General features: G+C 38.0%; 1 protein-coding gene and 1 pseudogene across 5 annotated transcripts in view; one reads left to right on the forward strand and one right to left on the reverse strand.

The window, feature by feature from the left end:
* Positions 1-19,217, forward strand: part of DIS3L2 (DIS3 like 3'-5' exoribonuclease 2) — a 386,722-nt gene that overhangs the window by 208,466 nt on the left and 159,039 nt on the right. The gene's annotated exons all lie outside the window — the stretch shown is intronic.
* LOC114238232 (U4 spliceosomal RNA) lies at positions 14,012-14,094 on the reverse strand (annotated as a pseudogene).

Raw genomic sequence — 19,217 nt, forward strand, 5'->3', positions numbered from 1 at the left:
AGATATAGACGGTGCCTCACTGTGGGCAACAGAAGAAATTCAAGGACTGTGCTTTCACTCTCAGCTCTTCCGTTGTCAGGAGAACCCCTTCTTTCCTTGCCTGCTGGGAAGCAAGGTTAAATTGTTCTGCATTAAATGGGGGAAGTTGTCACTGTCATTCGAAACTACTGGCAACGTTAGTCCCTTCATGTAAATCCCAACTCACTGTTTATGAAAATGCAAGAAATTCATAGATAATAACAAAGATTAATGGGTCCTAAAGTAGACCACTTGTGGATATTCTTAATTGTAAGTACTTGAGTAGTTTGTCAACATATAATTTATATTGATAAATAGCAGTAAATCTTAGAGAACACAGATGGTCAAAGATCAGTAGATTTTATCTGAACAGGTAGAAAAATGCCTATTGACAGAGGAGACAGTATTTGAACTTATACTCAGAAATAATTTTATAGCATTGTGGAACTGTGAATGCACAGGAAAGATGATTAATTTCTATACATTCTAAATACATGAAGTCTGTTTGGAAATTTTACTGTAATGATAAGAAAAAAATTTTTTGTGTGGGTGGCCTAGGATTTGGAGTAAACTAGTGAGATTTAGGGATAAATGTCAGAGTGGCAAAGTTTCTTCACTGTTTTTTATATTGATATATTCAAATGCAATAAAATTTACCTCTTTTAGTGTACAATTCAACAATTTCTTGGACAGTCTCAAAATTATGCAACCATCACTGCTATTCCAGAACATTTTCACCGCCCCCCAGAAGAAATCCTATACTTATTGGCAGTCACTTCCCCTTCCCTCTCCCCCCTAGCTCCTAGCAACAACTAATCTACATTCTGTCTCTATGAATTTTCCTATTCTGGACATTTCATATAAATGGATTCATATAATAAGTGGCTTTTTGTATCTGGCTTCTTTTACTTGGCATAATGTTTTCAAGGTTCACCCATGCTGTAGCACAGGGGTCCCCAACCCCTGGGCTGCAGACTAGTAGTGGTCCGTGGCCTGTTAGGCACTGGGCCGCACAGCAGGAGGTGAGCGGCGGGTGAGTGAGCAAAACTTCATCTGCCTCTCCCCATCACTTTCATTACCGCCTGAACCACCCCCCCCCGCCCCCCACCCCCGTCCGTGGAAAAATTGTCTTCCACGAAACCGGTCCCTGGTGCCAAAAAGCTTGGGGACCGCTTCTGTAGCATGTATCAGGACTTCAGTCCTTTTTACAGCTGAACAGTATTCCATTGTATGGATATACCACATTTTATTTACCCATTTGTTGATGGACATTTGGGGTGTTTCTACTTTTTAACTCTTATAAATAATGCTGCTGTGAATATTTGTGTACAGGTTTTTGTGTGGACATATGTTTTCAATTCTCTTGAATATATACCTAGGAATGGAATTGCTGGTTCATGTAGTCAGTCTGTATTTAACCTTTTGAGTAACTGTCAAACTTTTTTCCAAAGTGACTGCACAGTTTTACACTCCTACCAGCAGTGTGTGAGGCTCCATGGTCTCACCAGCAGTTGTCATCTGTATTTGTAATTATAGTCATCCTTACGGGTGTGAAGTAGTATCTCATTGTCAGTTTGTTAAAAAATCTTTTTCAGCTTTATTAAGGTATAGTTGACAAAAATTGTATATATTTAAGGTGTACAATGTGATGGTTTCATATAACTATACATTGTGAAATGATGACCACAACTAGGTTAATTAGCATTCATTACCTCATGTAGTCCTTTTTTTTTCTTTTCATCTCCCCATCCCCCTCATTGTGGTTTCAGTTTGCATTTTCCTAGTGACTAATGATGCTAATGTGTTTTCGTGGGCTTATATGACCATCTGTGTATCTTCTTTGGAGAAATGTCTATTCAAATCCTTGGCCCATTTAAAAACTGGATTGTCTTTGTATTGTTGACTGGATAGTTTATATATTCTAGATACCAGTTTTTTATCACATATTTGATTTCTAAGTATTTTCTCCCATTTGTAGGTTGTCTTTTCACTTTCTTGATGCTGTTATTTGAAACACAGAGGTCTCTAAATTTGATGAAGTCTAATTTATCTATTTTTCTTTGGTTGCTGGTGCTGTTGGTGTCATACCTAAGAAACCATTGGCTAATCCAAAATCACAGAGATTTGCACTTGTTTTCTTCCAAGAGTTTTATAGTTTTAGCTCTTTCATTTATGATCCATTTTTAGTTAATTTTTGTATATGGTGTGATATAGGTGTCAAACTTCATGATTTTGCATGTGGATATGCAGTTGTCTCATCACCTTCATTAATGTTGAAAAGATGGTTCTCTCCCTATTGAATTGTCTTGGCACGCTTTTTGAAAAGCAGTTGACCATAGATGTATATGTTTATTTCTGGACACTGAATTCTGATCCATTGATCTATATGTCTATCTTTATGCCAGTACCACACTGTCTAGATTTCTGTAACTTTGTGGTAAATTTTGAAATTAGGAAGAGTGAGTCTTCCAACTTTGCTTTTCTTTCTCCCAAAGTTTTTTGACTATTCTGGGTCCCTTGCATTTCCATATTATTATGAGGATCAGCTTATCAATTTCTGCCACCCCAGAAGAAAAAGGAGCCTCAGATGTGGATTGTGTTTAACCTTTAGATCAATTTGGGCTGTATTGTCATTGAATCTTCCAAACCATAAACATGGGATAGTTTTTCACTTATTAAATCTTTAATTTCTTTCAACGATGTTTTACATACTGAAAAGTATTCAAAAGTATACAAGGCTTACACTTCTTTTGTTAAATTTATTCCTAAGTGTTTTTTTCTTTTTGATGTTATCACAAATGAAATTTTCTTTATTTTATTTTCAGATTCTTAATTGCTAATGTATAGAAATAAAATTGATATTTCTATAAAAATCATGTAACCTGCAACCTTGCAGAACTCATTTCTTAGCTCTAATGGTTTTTTGTAGATACCTTAGGATTTTTCATATTTAGAAGATCATGTCATCTGCAAATAGGTAGTTTTATACCTTCCTTTCCAATCTGGATGACTTTTATTTCTTTTTCTTACTCAGTTGCTCTGGCTAGAATTTCCAGTACAATCTTGAATAAAAGTGGCAGCAGTGGACTTCCTTGACTTGTTCTTGATCTTAGGGGGAAACCATTCAGTCTTACCACATTAATTATAATGTGAGCTTGGGGGGTTTTGGTGAAGGCAGTTCCTTCTGTTCCTAGTTTATTGAGTGCTTTTCTCATGAATGCTGTTGGATTTTGTTGAGTGGTTTTACTGTGTCTGTGATTTTTGTCCTTTATTTATATATTTCATTGACTTTTACATGTTGAACCTACCTTGCATTCTTTTTTTTTTTTTGAACATCTTTATTGGAATATAATTGCTTTACAATGGTGTGTTAGTTTCTGCTGTATAACAAAGTGAATCAGCTATACATAAACATATATTCCCATATCTCCTCCCTATTGCATCTCCCTCCCCCCCTCCCTATCCCACCCCTCTAGGTGGACACAGAGCACCGAGCTGATCTCTCTGTGCTATGTGGCTGCTTCCCACTATCTAACTATTTTACATTTGGTAGTGTATATATGTCCACGCCACTCTCACTTCATCCCAGCTTACCCTTCCCCCACCCCGTGTCCTCAAGTCCATTCTCTACGTCTACGTCTTTATTCCTGTCCTGCTCCTAGGTTCTTCAGAACCATTTTTTTTTAAATTTTAGATTCCATATATATGTGCTAGCATACAGTATTTGTTTTTCTCTTTCTGACTTACCTCACTCTGTATGAAAGTCTCTAGGTCTATCCACCTCACTACAAATAACTCAATTTCGTTTCTTTTTATGGCTGAGTAATATTCCATTGTATATATGTGCCACATCTTCTTTATCCATTCATCTGTCGGTGGACACTTGCGTTGCTTCCATGTCCTGGCTGTTGTAAATAGAGCTGCAGTGAACATTGTGGTACATGACTCTTTTTGAATTATGGTTTTCTCAGGGTATATGCCCAGTAGTGGGATTGCTACCTACTAGTAGTGGGTCATATGGTAGTTCTATTTTTAGTTTTTTAAGGAACCTCCATACTGTTCTCCATAGTGGCTGTATCAATTTACATTCCCACCAACAGTGCACAACCTTGCATTCTTGATTATGATGTGGGATCCTTTTTATGTTGCTAGATTTGGCTTGCTAGCGTTCTTTTGAGGATTTTTGCATCTGTATTTCTAAGGGATCATGGTCTGTAGTTTCCTTTTGATATCTTTGTCTGGTTTTTGTTTGAGGATGATACTGGTCCCATAGAATGAGTTTTAGAAGAGTTTGTGAAGAATTGGTGTTAATTCCTCTTTAAATGTTGGGCAGAATTTACCAGTGAAGCCATCTTGCTCTGTGCTTTACTTTATGGGAAGTTTTTGTTTTTTTGGTTTTTGTTTTTCTGTTTTTTAAAAATTATTAATTCAATCTCTTTACTTGTTATAGGTCTATTGAACTTTTCTACTTCTTCTTAAATCAGTCCCAGTAGTTTGTATCTTCCTATAAATTTGTCCTTCTTATCTTGGTTCTCTAATTTTTTGGCATTCAGTTGTTCATAGTATTCCCTTATAATTCTTTTTATTTCAGTAAGGTGAGTAGTAATGTATTCTCTTTCTTTTGTGAGTTTAGTAATTTGAATTTTCTCCCTTTTTTTCTTGGTCCACCTACCTAAAGGTTTGTCAACTTTGCTGATCTTTTCATATAACCAACTTTTGGGTTTGTTTATTTTCTCTTTGTTTATATCTTCTCTAATTTATTTCTGCTCTAGTCTTTTTTCTTTCCTTCCTTGCTTGCTTGAGTTTAGTTTGCTCTTCTTTTGCTAATATTTGAAGGTGGAAGTTTATGTTAACTGAGTTCAGATCTTTTAACTTTTTTGTATAGGTATTTACAAGTACAAATTTACCTCTAAGCATTGCTTTAGTTGCATCTCATACATTTTGGTAGGTTGTGTTTTCTTCATTTATCTCAAAATATTTTTTTATTTCTCTTGTGATTTCTTCTTTGACCCATCGGTTGTTTATGTGTGTGATCTTAAATTTCCATAAATTTGTGAATTTTCCAAGTTTCTTTTTGTTATTAATTTTGAATTTAATTCCATTTTGGTTGGAGAATATACTTTGTGTGATTTCAACCTTTTGAAATTTATGGAAACTTGTTTTATGGCCTGGAGAATGTTCCATGTACACTTGAAAAGAATATGCATTCTGCTGTTGTTAGATGGGCTGTTCTAAAGATATCTTTTAAATCTAGATGGTTGATAGTATCATTCAAGTCTTCTGTTTCCTTTTGATCTTCCATATAATTGTTTTCTCTGTTATTGAAAGTTGGGCATTGAAGTCTCCAACTATTACAGTTGAATCATTTATTTCTCCCTTCAGTTTGGCCAGTTTTTGCTTCATATATTTGTTGTTAGGTGCATATATGTTTATAATTGTTAGATCTTCCAGATGGATTGATCCTATTATCATTATAAAGTGTCCTTTTTGTCTTGAAATCTATTTTGCTATTAGTTTAGCTACTTCAACTCTTCTTTTTATTACTGTTTGCATGATATATCTATATCATAAAGCTATACCTATATCTCTTGCATTTTAAATAATATAATGTGGAAACTCTGAAAATCAGATCACCTTCTCTACCTCCCTAAGATTTGTTATTGTCACTGTTTTCCCTTTGTGACATCACTGAACTAATTCTATAGCCTCTATATTCTTTGTTGTGTGAAGTCATGGAAGTTTCTGCTCTGCTAGCTTAGTGGTCAGTTAATGAGTGAACAGAGATTTTCTTATATGCTTGGAACCAGTAGTCTCCCAGCCTTCACTGAGAGCCTTTGTGCATGTATTGGGGCATACCTTCAATGCTCAGACACACACTTTACAGCTCTGCTTCCTGGAAGCCTTCACTTCCTGCTGTGCAGAGCTTCAGGGTCAGCCAGAGGTGAGAACTTAAGGCCTTATCTGGTCTCTCTTGGGCATGTGCACAGCCTTATGCATGTATGTGGCTGTCTCGACCCCCAGGAATATGTCAGGCCTTTGCAAAGACCTCTGTGGACACCTTATCCCCCAGCTTTAACTTTTAACTTTTTTGGTTAGCTTCTAATTTTCCAACTGTTACCACTACCTCAGAAACCTGTGATATTAAATAATTGCTGCTGATTGTTTTTGACAAACATCCCTGGGGCTATAAGGCTTTTTGCACAAGAGCAGGGTGTGAGTCAGGTCAAAGTAATGTGAATGGGGCTTTTCAGGGAGCTGCCAGACAGCTCCCATAAAGACAGGAATGCAGATTTTGGTGAGCTTCTAAATCTGTTCTGCCCCCTCCAGTGGCTGCTGGGCTGCCGGGTTTTCACAATAATTAGAAAGCTGTTGGTTTTCAAGGCTACTTCAGAGCTGGGACATGGGAATAAGGCAAGTAAAAACCTTACAAAGCTCACTGTTCTAATTGAAATTCAGCTATTTCTCTTGAATAAATGTACATCAGATTTTTACAAGCCTTTGGTTAATTTCCAGAGTTATGAGAAGGTTGATTTTAACAATTTTACCAGTGTTATGAATGCTTGTATGGAGTGGTGGCTTTTCAGAGGTCCATACTCCACCAGTCCCACTGATGTCACTCTGAAGTCTCTTCATTTTTTAATGCCAGGGTTGGAGCTAAAAGAAGACAACTTCCAGCAGAAAGTTTTAGGAAAGAAACAAGCCCCTGCTGAACATAACAGAGAGAGGAGAAAGAAAGATAGAATTTGAAAATAAGAGCCATGAGAAGTAAATAATTGTATGGGCAAATCATCCTTAAGATTTAGAAATGTTGGGTAGCTTGACACTCATATCAGTGCAGTGAAATTATCAACTTTACTGATAATAGGAAAAGAGGGGAATACATTTCTTAGCTTTCTATGCAGTATCTTGTTCTACACTTAACCCTTCATCTTTCCCCAAACGATTTTACTCTATCTTGCCCTTTACGGCATTTCATCCGTTTTTCTGCATTTCATCCATTTTTCAGGGCCCATCTTAACTACTGTGAAGCTTTTGCCATCTCACTGTGGAAAAATTAGTCATGCCCCGCTCTTCTTTCCCTTGACCATTTGTTCATATCTATATTATAGCACTTGCCATACTATATTTCTCACTTACCTGTATGTGACTCTCTCTTCCTGATGGATAGCAGAGTCCTCAAGAACAAGAGCTAGGTCTTACTTGCCTTTCTGTTTCTAGAAGCTAACTCAGTATATGGTATATAATAAATCATATATGTAAATAAATATGTATAGGATAAAAGAAGGGAGAAAAAGAAAAAAGACAAAGAAGGTTTTATTTAGAAGTTTGCAGAATGTATGTTAATTTATTCAGTATAATGTGTTTTTAAGCAAGGGTAGGATTCATTCCTGTTTCTTTTTGATACTCCTGGGAAAAAGAATATAGATAAAACACAGTCCAGCGCCTTCAAAGAAGTTGCTGTTCAAGATGTTTTCCTACCTAATTTTCACACTAAATGAAATGTTAAAATTACTATAATAAAATGAGGCACAACTTCTGTTTCTGACAAAGATGGCATATACCCATCCTTCCTGGCCCCTCCTCTTACAACTAAAAACATGGACATAACACAACAAACAAGCATAGGAAGATTCTGAAAGGGGGGGAAAAGAAGGTGGATTGCCTAGGGGGTCTCAGGACTTGAGGAATAGCATGCCAGTGATCCCCTGGTTTTCTTATTGTCTCCTACATATCCTAGATAGGGTACTGTAGAAATTGCCAACCTGGAATGGCCAAAAAGCACAGGAAAAATAACTTCCAACAGAAACCTTTCTCCTCTAGCCAAAAGAACAAGAAAAGCGTGTCTATCAACAGAAAACCTTTTTAGCAATGCTCACCATACTCCAGCCAAACACCAATGGAAAAGACACACACACACACACACCCCCATGGTTTCTGTTGGGCTGAGCAACATGTTAATATTCTACATCCCTTCGCCCCATCCTATCTCATGAAATCACTCAGCAATGCTCCAGTTCCCCCCACTTGGTAATGTCTGTGGAGCCGTGCAGTGACTTAATCTTCCATTGTGTCTGCCACATGCAGGTGACACTCTGATTCCTACTTTGGGAAGTGTCTGCAGACCTGAGCAGGGAGCTAATCTTCCATCCCCTGCACAGGAGAAGCAGTTGGTGGTGCCCTAATTACCCTGCCAGAGTAGTGTCAGTGGAACTAGGTAAGGAACTGTCCCTCCTTCCCCTTCTCAGTGGAAACAGGCATGCTGCAATTTCCCTACTGTGATAGCGTCACTGGGGCCAAGCAGGGAGCTGACCGTGTTTCCCATCTGGTGGAAGCAGGTTGTGTTCTGTTTCCTCTGCATGGGTAGTATTGGAAGAATTGAGAATAGAGCTGATCTATCCCTTGTCCAGCAAAAGTAGGTAGTTTTCCAATTGTCCCTTGAGAGTAGTACCAGCAGGTTCCAGTGGTGAGATGAGCCCCCATCCCTGTCTGGCAGCAAAGAGACTTGATGGGTCAGGGCTGATCACCACAACACACCCCCCTGGTGTCAGTGGAACCCAGTGCCAGCTGAGCCTCTGCCCTTCTACCAGCATAAACAAAGTGGTAGGAGAGGGATAGTTGGCACTCACCTACGTCCCTCTCCTAGTGTCAGCAGGGATTTGAACTTCTGCCCCCAAGCTGTAGTGACAAAGCAGTATATATCGGACTTTAGCTTTCCCTCTTCCTGGTGGCAGTGGGGCCTAATGGGGATCTAAGCTTATACCCATACTTGGAGGCAGTGAGATAGTGTGAACTGGTGCCCATCTTTCATGGGAAGATGTCAGCAGGGCTGAAAGGAGAGCTGAATGGCTACCTACCATCTGCAGTGAGGCATTGTGAGTCAGTGCTTCACTTTTGCTGGGCAGATAGCAACAGGACCCTGCGGGAAGCTGAACATGCACACCTGGCCCTTGTATGACACCTCTGTAGGGGACTGCTTACTAAAAAAAGATTAAATAGGACCCAGAGTCCCATAATGTAATATCCAGAATGTCTAGGATACAGCTGAAAATCACTCATCAGAACAAGAACCGGGAAGATCACAATATGAATAAGAAAAGATAGTTGATATCAAAACCAAAAGATGAATCAGATGCTGTGATTATTTGACAAGGATTTTAAAGCAGTCTTTATGAAAGTGCTTTAACAAATAATTATAAGTTCTCTTAAAACATGAAAAAATAGAAAATCTCAGCAAAGAAATAGAAATTCTAAAAAAAGAACCAAATGGAAAATATTGAAGTGAAAAATACCCTCATCAAAAGAGAAAACTATCCAGAGCTCAATAGTAGATCAGAGATGACAGGATAGAATTAGTGAACGTGAAGACAGATTAACAGAATTACCTAGCCTGAGCAACAAGGACTTATGGGATAATAATAAAAGAGCTAACATTTGTATCACTGGATTCCCAAAATGAGAGGAGAGAGTGAATGAGACTGGAAAAGTAGTCAGAGAAATGGTGGCTGATAACTTGCCAAATTTGGCCAAAGACAAGCCCACAGATTGAATAAGCTGAGCCTACCCCTGTAAAGAAAAGCACACTCCTCCTGTGTGTCCTCTGCTCTCAATACTTGACTACAGTGCTACTTCGCTTCTGATACCAGATGTGTGTGTTTTCCACACATCAAGCAATTTTGCAACACCCGCTTGGTATCCTGTAGTTTAACTCAGTTCTGATACTATCAACTAGATTACTGGTTTATTATGAAAGGGTATAGCTCAGGAACATCCAAATGGAAAAGATGCACAGAGAAGGTATGTGGGAAGGGAGTGCAGAGGTTCCATTCCGTCTTTGGGCATGCCATCTTCCCAGCACCTCCACATGTACACCAACCCAGAAGCTCTCTGAACCTCATCCTGTTGGGTTTTTCTGGCAGCTTCATTCCATAGGCATGATTGACTGAATCGTTGACTATTGATAGTTGAACTCAATCTTCAGCCACTCTCTCCCCTCCTCTGAGGTTGGGGAGTGGGGCTAAAAGTTCCCGCTCTCTAATCACATGGTTGGTTCCTCTGACAACCAGCACCCCCCCACCCCCCCCACCCCCATCCTTAAATGGTTTCCAAAAGTCATCCCATTAACATAAACTCAGGTGTGATTGAAAGGGATTTGTTATGAATATCAAAAGACACCTTTATTGTTCTTATCATTTAGGAAAGTCCAAGAGTTTTAGGAGCTCTGTGCTGGAAGCAAGGGTGAAGACCAAATATATACTTCTTATTATCAGTCACAATATCACAACGCCAAACAGCATAAACCCAAAGAAATCCATGCTGACACATATCGTTTTAAACTTCTGAAAGCTAAATACAAAGAAAGAGACTGTGAAGTAGAGAGAGGCTGCATTACTTTTAGGGGAGCACCAATTCAAATGATACTAGTTTCTCATTTGAAACCATGGAGGCCAGAATGAAGTGGCACAACATTTTTCAAGTACTGAAAGAACACAATTGTCAACCATGAATTCTGTTTCTGGCAAAAAATATCCTTCAGAAGTGAAGAGAAGTAAAAAAATTCTCAGACAAAAGAAAGCTAGGAGAATCTATTGCTAGCCAAATTATTCTGAAAGGATAACTAAAGAAAGTTCTCTTTAAAAAAAAGGAAATGATAACATAAGGCTTGGAATTTCAGAATGGAAAGAAGAACAGCAGAATGAGTAAAAATAGGAGCAAATATAAACTATCCCCCTCATGAGTTTCTTAAATCATAAATTATAATACCAACTAATGTAGTGATCAATGTCATGTGGAAAAAATACTTAAGATAATTATACTTAGAATGGGGAGAGGATAAAGGAGCCTAAGTGGAATTAAGGTTTCTACACCTCACTCAAAGTAGTACCATGTTGATACTGGTAGACTGTGTAACTTATGTATATTGTTGTACCTAGAGCAACCCCTAAGAAGACTATACAAAGTGATATATTTTAAAAACTTTATAAATAAATCAAGGTGGAATCCAAAATATAAATGTATATTTAAACTACAGGAAAAATAAAAACAGTAATAAGAAAGAGAGGAAACAAACAGAAAACAAAATATAAAATGGCAACTTAACCCATAAAATATTAATAATTACCCTTAATGTAAATGTCCTAAATATACCAATTAAAAGGCAGAGTTTGATGGGATGGATTTTTTAAAAATGATATAACAATTAGATGTCTGCACAAACTCATTTCAAAGACTGTAACATAGGTAGGTTTAAAGCAAAAGGATGAAAAAAAGATATGCCATGCAAATACTAGTTTAGAAAAGCAAGAGTGTCTATATTATTATCAGATAAAGTAGACTTCAGGACAAAGAAAATTACTAGGGACAAAAAGGGACATTACATAACATTAAAAGGATCATTCCGCCTAGAAGAAATAATGATCTCAAATGTAAATGCACCCAGCGACAGAGTCTTAAATTACATGAAGCAAAAAGTGTGATAGGGCTGAAAGGAGAAATAGATCCACAATTATATTTGGGTACTTAAACACCTCTCTCAGAAAATCAGCATTGATACAGAAGATCTGAAGAACACAATCAACCAATAGACCCTAATTGAGATATACATATAGAACACTCCACCCAACAATAGCAGAATACATTTTTTTATTGGCATGATGGGGTATTCACCAGGATGAACCATATCTTGAGTCATAAAAAACGCCTCATCAAGTGTAAAAGAAATGACATCATGCAGAGTATGTTTTTTAACCACATAGAAATAAACTAGAAATCCATAGCAGAAGGGCAACAGGAAAATCTCTAGGCCCTTGGAAAATAAACAACACACCTCTAAATAGTCCCTTGGTCAAAGAGAAAGTCTCAAAGGAAATTAAAATAAATACTTAGAACTAAATGAAAATGAAAACATATCAAAATATGTGAGATGTAGCTAAAGCAGTGTTGAGAGGGAAATTTATAGCTCTAAATGCTTAAATTAAAAAGAGGAAAGGTCTCAAATCAGTTATCTAAGTACTTACCTCAAAAATCTATAAAAAGAGAAAAAAACCCCAATGTAAGTAGAAAGAAATAATAAAGAATAGAAATCAATACAATTAAAAATAGGAAAAAATAAAGAAAAACACAAAAACTTGTTCTTTTAAAAAAATCAATAAAATTGATAAATCTTTAGCAAGACTGTCAGATAAACAGAAAAGGCACAAATCACATTAAGAATGAAACAGGGGACATCACTACAGATACTGCAGCTTAAAAGGATTATAAGGGAATACTACAAGAAGTTTATAAATCAAGAAACTTATCAAGAAGTTCATAAATTCAGCAACTTAGTAGAAATAGACCAATTCATCAAAGACTACAAACTATCAAAATTCAACCCAATTGAAATAGACCATCTGACTAGTCCTATAACCATTAAAAATAGTGAATTCATAATGTGGAAGCTCCCTAAAAGGAAATCTCCAGGCCCAGGTGGTTTCACTGGAGAATTCTAGAAAATATTTAAAGAAGAATCAATACCAGTTTTACACAGTCTTTTCCAGAAAATAGAAGTGGAGGGAACACTTCCCAACTTATTTTATGAAGCCAGTATTATCCTGATACCAAAACGAGACAAAGAGTATATAAAAAAAGAAAACTATAGGCCAGTATCCCTCATGAGCTCAGATGCAAATGTACTCAACAAAATATTAGCAACTTGAATCTAGCAATCTATTTAAAAAAATTGTAAACCATTACCTAGTATTATTTATTCCAAGTGTGCAAGGCTGGTTCAACATTCAGAAATCAATGCACCATATACAAAAATTAATATAAAATGAATCAAACACCTAAATGTAAGAGCTAAAACTAACTGTCCTAGGAGAACACATAGGGGTAAACCTTTGTGACCTTGGATTAGGCAAAGGATGAGTGATCACAGAGAAAAACAGATTAATTTGACTTCATCAAAATTAAAAACCTGTGCTTCAAAGAACACCATCAGGGGCTTCCCTGTTGGTCCAGTGGTAAAGAATCCACCTTCCAATGCAGGGGATGTGGGTTTCATCCCTGGGCGGGGAACTAAGATCCCACACACCGCGGGGCAACTAAGCCCACACGCCACAACTACTGAGCTCGCGCGCCTCAACGAGAGAGCCCATGTGCCCTGGAGCCTGCGCGCCACAACAAAGACCCAACACAGCCAAAACAGTAAAGGAAAAGAACAAAAACAAAAATACAAACTGATTTTCAAAGAACACCATCAAAAAATTGAAAAAAAAAAAAAGAACCCCACAGAATGGGAAAAATATTTGCAAATTGTATCTAATAAGGGACTTGTATCCAGAATGTATAAAGAACTCTCACAACTTAATTTTTAAATGAGCAAAGAATTTAAGTTAAACGAATAGCCAATAAGCACATGAAAAAATGCTCAATATCATAGGTCATTATGAAAATGCAAACCGTAATGAGATAACACTGTACACCCACTAGGATAGCTATAATCAAAACTACAGATAACAAGTGTTAATGAGGATGCAGAGAAATTGAAAACCCTCATATACTGCAGGTGTGAATGTAAAATGGTGCAGCCACTTTGGAAAACAGTTTGGCAATTCCTCAAACTTGAATGTGAATGTTCATAACGGCATTTGCATAATAGCCCCCAAAATGGAAACAACCTAAATGTCCATCTACTGTGAATGTGTGGTGTATTCATTCATTGGAATATTCTTTGGCCGTGAAAAGGAATGAAGTACAGATACATGCGACAACATGGATGAACCTTGAAAACATAATGCCAAATGAAAGAAACCAGGCATAAAAGGCCACATAGTGTATGATAGATAAGAAAGTCAATTAGTGGTTGCTAGGGGCTACAGGGAAGGGGAAGTGTGGAGGGACTGCTAATGGGTATGGAGTTTCTGTTTTGGGTGATGAAAATATTATAAAATTAAGTAATGGAAATGATTATATTATACAACTTTTTGTGTATACTAAAAACCTCTGAACTGTACATTTTATTTATTTATTTTCAATTATCAATAATCATGCCTTGGATAAACCTCATTGGCTATGATACTGCAACTGTGCAAAGCTTGAATTGTACATTTTAAAAGGGAGAATTTTATGGTGTGTGAATTATATCTCAATAAAACTTATTAAAAATCAATACATGTAATCTATCATATCAACAGAATAAAAAAATTTAAAAATTGTATGATCCCATCAGTTATTACAGAAAAGGCATTTGGAAAAAAATCCAACACACATTCATACTAAAAACTCTCAGCAAACTAGACAAGGAGAGGAACATCCTCACCTTGATAAAGATCATGTACAAAAAACCTACAAGGGATAGGCACATAGATTAATGAGACAGAATAGAAAGCTCAGAATTAGTTCCACACAAATATGCCCAATTAATTTTTGACAGAGGATCAAAAGCAATTCAATGGAGGAAGGATAGCCTTTCAGGAAATGGTGTTGGAGGAATTGGGTGTACATAGACAAATGAACCTTGACCTAAACCTCATGCCTAAAAGTTAACTCAAAATGGTCATGGACTTAAATATAAACTGTAGAACTGTAAAACTTACAGATCAGAGCGTAGAATACTTGCATGATGCAAGGTTAGTAAAGAGTTCTTAGACTTGGCACAAAAAAGCACAGTCCGTATCAGGAAAGATAAATCAGTTCTCATTAAAATTAAAAGTTTTTTCTGTGGAAGACCCTGTTAAGAGGATGAAAAGACAAGCTAGACTGGGAGAAAATATTTGCAAACATATCCAACAAAGGATTAGTATCTACAGTACATAGAGAACCCTTAAAACTCAACAATATAAAAACAATCCAATTAGAAAATGGGCAGAAGACATGCTACAGATGGTAAATGCACAAGCAAAAAGATGTTTAATATCATTAGCCACTAGAAAATGTGAATTAAGTCCACAGTGAAATACCAGTACACACCTATCAGAATGGCTAAAATAAAAGGAAAAACCAAAGTGAAAAGTTCCAAGTGATACCAAATGCTGGTGAGCATGCGGAGAAAGTGACTCATGCACACTTTGCTAGTGGAAATGTAAAAAGGCACAGCCACTCTGGAAACACTTCCGCAGTTTCTTAAAAGGCTAAATGCAACCATCATACAGCCTGCTAATGGCATCCCTGGGCATTTATCCCAGAAAAATGAAAACTTATGGTTCACACAGAAACTTGTACACAGATTTTCATAGCAACTTTATTCATAACATCCCCAAACTGGGAACAACCCAGATTTCCTTCCATGCGTGAATGGTTAAACAAGCTGTGGTACATCCACATCATGGAATGATACTCAGCAACAAAAAGGAATGGACTGTTGATACACACAACAACGGCATGAATCTTTAGGAAATATGCCGAGTGAAAAAAGCCAGTCTGAAAGGTTTACATCTGTATGATTTTGTTGATATCACTTTTTAGGAAAGACACATTTTGGAAACGGAGAATAGATTTGTAGTTACCAGGGATTGAGGGAGGTAGGGCAGGTGGGAGTTGGGTATGATCATTATTAAAAGACAGTTTGAAGGATCCTTGAGATAATGATAGCTCTCTGTCTTGATTGAGGTGGTGCTTACGTGAACCTACACGTGTGATAAAATTGTTGAGAACTTCATGAGTACAAGATCAGTGCATTGTATCAATGTCAACATCCTGGTTTTGGTACTGTACTATAATTTTGTAAGATTTTACCATTGGAAATTAGGTAAAAGGTAGATAGCATCTCTCTATTATTTCTTACCATTGTGTATTAATCGGCAATTATCTCTAAATACAAGTTTAAATTTTTTAAAATAAGAGCCACCAGGTGAACACAGAGGAGAAAATAATTTTGTATGAGGAAACTTTGAAGCCAGGTAATCTTTGAATTTGGTCATGAGGGATGAATAGGATTTCCAAAGGCTTTTGTCTTATTATTATTTAAAAAAGAAGAAGAAGGGGGGGGCTTCCCTGGTGGCGCAGTGGTTGAGAGTCTGCCTGCCATTGCAGGGGACACGGGTTCGAGCCCTGGTCTGGGAAGATCCCACATGCCGCGGAGCAACTAGGCCCGTGAGCCACAATTACTGAGCCTGCGCGTCTGGAGCCTGTGCTCCGCAACAAGAGAGGCCGCGACAGTGAAAGGCCCGCGCACCGCGATGAAGAGTGGCCCCCGCTTGCCACAACTAGAGAAAGCCCTCGCACAGAAACGAAGACCCAACACAGCCAAAAATAAATAAATAAATAAATAAATAAATTTATAAAAAAAAAAAAAAAAAGAAGAAGAAGGGGGAAAAGAAGCAATTAACACTGTTCCTGACATCCTCTAAGAAGACCTCTCAGTAGGGGATATGTCTGTATGGCCCTTGAACTTGCGTCAGTAACCTTAGGCTGCGGTGAAATTCAGGAAAATCTGAGATTGTGAGTTAGAGGGCAAGAACAGAATGTTTGGATGGGGGAAGATGAGTAAAATTTGGACAGTAAGTGCCTAGAATAACCAAAAGGAGATGTCCAAGAGGCAGAAAGAAAAACAAGCCTGGCACTCAGGAAAGAAGGCTGGGCTGCAGACACCTATTTAGGTGCATGAAGTAGTAGTTAAAGCCACAAAGTGAATGAATATACCTAGTAAGCCTACAGTCGGAAAAGGAAAGAGGACCAGTGATGAGCTGTGAAGAGCTCCAACGTTTAAAGGGTGGAAGCTTCTTAGGAGAAGGTGGAGAGTGGGCTGCAGAAAGGAAGATATTAGGAGAGTTAAAGAAAAAGAAAAGGCACAGTTGGTGACAAGTTCCAATCAAGGGTGAGCTGCCCTGTGCTCTGGAACAGAAGTCACTGCATTTGGTCATCAAGTCCTTTTCTTTGTCTTTTGAATATCTCATGAGTTGTTTCAGTGGCGTGATGAGAGCCAAAGCAGGCTGTAGTCAGTTGAGGGGTGAAGGGACGTGAAAACATAGGGGCGCTAAGTAGAAACATCCCTTTCAAGGAGCTTTGCTGCACCGGAGGCGGTGGGAGGGAGCTTGACAGAAGCAGGGTCCTGAAGATGTTTCTGAGAATGAGGGGGATCTGAGCTTGCTGGCAGGCAGTGGGTAAGGAGCCATACACATTTTTGGACTCCTCTTCGGAAATTGCCTTCAGAGCCTAAGGCACATTTTCAACAATGGCCAATCTTCATCTTTTGAGAATGCATTTGATTTTTGGAAACAGCCAAGTCAATTTAGAGCCAAGAGTGGTAAATCAGGTGGGTGATCAAGCTGGATAATACAACTTCAAAAAAAAACAAAATAAAGTACAATTATAAAGTAGTAAAACTGATTTTCTTGTGAAGCTCATGAATTGGCTTAGAAAGTAGTTCTTAAAGAATTCCAGAAACCTTTTGAGCACTTGTGGCATTATGTGAATAAGTGTACAGAGTCCCTTTGTAACTTTCAGAGGAAGAGACTGACGTGCATGGAAGTCCTGTTATATGTGTGAAAAAATTGGTTTTGTTACATATATTTACTCATACTGTGCAAATGTAGTTTCCCTATAATCATTTTGCCTGAGAGGTGACCTAGTGGAATTATACCAAAGTTTGTATGTGGGAGAATCAAGAGTTTCAAATTGTGATTGTTTAAACAGTTCTCCTGTGGTCTTACAGATGTAATTAGAATTCCTAGGATAGGAGTGTTCCCACAAGCATAATAATACTTTAAATGTGTGTTCAATTATCCTTTTCTATAGCCATATTTAATCGTTTCTTTTTGAAATAGAGTTACTTTGAAAATATTAAATCACTAGCATAATCTTGACTGTTGGTCAGACCTGAGACAGTGCTGGGCATGTAGTAAGCACTCACTGGGTGTCCCTTTCCTGTCATCTCTGCCTTGGGGCTTGATACACGCTGAGGACACACAAAGAGAAAGATCAGTTCCCTAGTAATAGATCATCTCCATTAATGGTCAGCCAAAAATATACAGGATGAAGAAAATGAACACATGTAAAAGTTTGAAGTTTTCATTTAGCTTTGTTGTTAACGTGGCAGATATACATATACCAAAACACATATTTAATTGAATGCATCTTTTATACCTTTTTATATGTTTAATTATTTTATACTTAAGTATTACCTTATTTAATCATTAAAACAATCCTGTGAAACAATTATCCCTGTTTTACAGATGAAGAAACTGTGGCTCAGATGAGTGTAGTCACTTGCCCAAGGTCACATGGCTGAGAGGGGCAAAGCTTGGACTTGAATTCAGTTCTGCAATCTAGGAATCTCTTAACCACCATCGCCATGTTTCTCCACCTTAAACCCACACCCTTGATAAACATTTTAAAAAATCAATCAGAAAAACACCAAATCAATCAAAAACACCACATACTTCCCCTCCCCATATTGAGAAAGGAGAAGTTAGAGCCTTCTTCAAAACCCTACTGGTCAAAAAATGTTATAGCATTGTACTTTGTGTAATTTGAGTTACAGAAGCAATCTTGCTAAAAATTAATTTGTTTTTGAAATAGAAACTTGAGGGACTTCCCTGGCGGTCCAGCGGTTAAGACTCTGCACTTCCACTGCAGGGGGCGTGGGTTCGATCCCTGGATGGGGAACTAAGATCCCACATGCTGCACAGTGTGCCCCCCCAAACCCCCCCCCCAAAATAGAAACTTGTTGTTGATACTCTGCCATGCCCTCCCTCTGCTTCCCAGCACCTGGTGCCCCCAGGAGTGGGCAGAGTGGAAGCATCGGTTGTAACATCCTGTCACGGCTTGCTAACGAGAAAGCGTTAGAGAAAGCCACGACGAGTTAGCCATTCTAGGAAACTTTCCACAGCTGTGACATTCATTAAGACTTTTGGTCCCGAATAACAGAAACCACTGGAGCTCACTTAAGTAGAAAGGGGAATTTGTTTTAAGGATCCTGCGATGATTCCCAGAATCCAAGGGCAGGGAACCCAGAAAGGCTTCTTGCTTCATCTCTGCCTCTCAGGCTCTCTACATGTCGGCTTCCCCTCATTCATACTGGCCTCTTTTGCTTCCTGCTGCTCCGTGGGATGGCTGCTACCTAAGATCTGCCACCGTCACCCAGAGGGAGCCTGATATCTCTCTCCGTCTTCTCCCCTCACATACTTTCCTCCTTCTCACACTCTCCCTTCTCTGTCCTAATTCTGAATTCTAGAGCGAGAATCAGTTTGCCCTGCTTTGGGTTACATGTTGGTTTGGGG

Source organism: Balaenoptera acutorostrata, chromosome 8 (genome assembly GCF_949987535.1).
Source record: "Balaenoptera acutorostrata chromosome 8, mBalAcu1.1, whole genome shotgun sequence".
NCBI classification, from domain to species: domain Eukaryota; kingdom Metazoa; phylum Chordata; class Mammalia; order Artiodactyla; family Balaenopteridae; genus Balaenoptera; species Balaenoptera acutorostrata.